Here is a 1876-nt window from a genome sequence, read left to right as displayed (position 1 = left end):
TCTTGTAAATAGAACAAAATAATTTACTAGAATATAAAGATAAGAGCTGAATGAGCATGCCACTAATGGAGGAAGAGGATATTTTCACAGAACCATTATTTCCCCCTATGCCATGTCCATTTGATGTTGATCAAAACATACTATTGGCCATTTAGTTTTTTTAATGCAAATGCTTGTACACATATTTTATGTAAAATTAAGGAATGGGGAAGGGAAAAAATGAAAGAATAGAGAAAACTATACTGTGGTAGTCAGGATGTGGTGGAACCAAATTGCGCTTTTCTAATTGAGAATGTCTTCTTGGTCTTAAGTTTTGGAATGAAGTATCAGGTTCTCTTTTTGGTAGACACCTCCTGCCTGATGCAGGAACAAATCAATTGTATCTTCATGCACCATTTCCAACTGTGCAGGTCTGTCTGTTTCATTGATTGGCTTGCTGCCCATCAAATCGAAATCTGATCTGCCTCATTGACAAGCCCCTTGGTTCACAACAGGCTTCTTCCATTCATTTACTAAGTGGTATATGCCTCTTAATATTAAACTGCACCACAGAACCATCCTGCTCTGCCACCTTCAAATTAAGGTTATCTTCAAATTAATGTGATCACTATTCTCAGTCTTGACTTCTTTAGGCTTTTGGTGGGCCATATGAGTATTGGAGTCTCTTTAGCTGTTGCTTCACAGAAGAGATACCAGATCTACACTGAATGAGCCTGGCAGCTTGTTTTAAATATCTCACTTTAAAATCAGCCTTTATCCATTTTATATGGATCACCCTACACATAGCTGCATCAAGACAGTACTTAGCTTCAATTTGTACCATTTAACTAATCCTTATCAACTCTTAAAGTCACCATTTTTAAATACCAAGAGGGAAAAATCATTATTCAGTAAATAATACTAATATTTTTCATGATAGTAATAATATTGATAATAGCTGCTATCATTTCTCAAGTGCTTATATGGTTTAGGGGTGTCGAACTCAATCAGAGAAGGGGCCAAAATCTAAAATCCAGCCTAAATCGTGGGCCGAATGGTTTACTGAACAGTCATAAACTGTCATTGTGATGGAAACGCAGCGGAGTGCAGTGATGACAGCGCAGTGCGGGCCACATTGCAAGGCCTGGCGGGATGGATTTGGCCCGAGGGCCTTGTGTTTGACACATGTGGTAGGCAAAATGTTATATGCTTTATGAACCTTATCTCATTTAATCCATGCAAAACTCTCATCAGATTACTTTCATTTTACAAAAGGGTAAACTGAGGCTCAGAAAGATTAACTTATGCCAAATTATAGCAATTGATAATTGACAGAGATATAATTTGAAATCTACTTTGTCTACTTGCAAGATTCATACTCCTGATCCCCAAGCTCATGATTCTTAACACAGTCTGCACATTAGGATCACAATTAAAGTTATATCTCTAGAAGTGGATCCAAACATCAGAAAATTTTATAGGACTCACAGATGTTTCAATATAGCAAGAAAATTCCTAAAGTTTTAATGAAATTTTATTCTTGAAAATATTTATGGCACAATTTGGTTACTTTTATAGATTTCTGTATTTAAAAAAAAAAACACTCAATTTTCTACCTAAGCCTTCTTTGTTACTCACACTAAACACTTCTTTCTGGTCACCAAATGTGCAAATGTGTGAAAGCCCCCCCCCGCCCCCCCCTACACACCCCACCTCGCATTAAGCAATTCTCTTCACACCAGCTGGGTGTTCTACAATTACATTTAATTCTAACACTATCTGGATGTAGTGTCAGATCCCACAAGTAATGGGGTCAGTCCCACAAGACTACCCTTCCCCCACATATACTTCTGATGCCAGTTGAAAGTCCAGGTTATCTATCACCTGTACTTTTGAC

General features: G+C 37.5%; 1 pseudogene; it reads right to left on the bottom strand.

The window, feature by feature from the left end:
* Nucleotides 1–306: 306 nt before the first annotated feature.
* Nucleotides 307–648, bottom strand: LOC118721976 (annotated as a pseudogene).
* Between the last annotated feature and the right edge of the window lie 1228 nt (nt 649–1876).

This window comes from Pipistrellus kuhlii, unplaced genomic scaffold (assembly GCF_014108245.1).
Source record: "Pipistrellus kuhlii isolate mPipKuh1 unplaced genomic scaffold, mPipKuh1.p scaffold_m20_p_19, whole genome shotgun sequence".
Taxonomy (NCBI): Eukaryota; Metazoa; Chordata; class Mammalia; order Chiroptera; family Vespertilionidae; genus Pipistrellus; species Pipistrellus kuhlii.
Note: the sequence above shows the minus strand (reverse complement) of the source record. Positions and strands in the feature narration are given on the sequence as shown.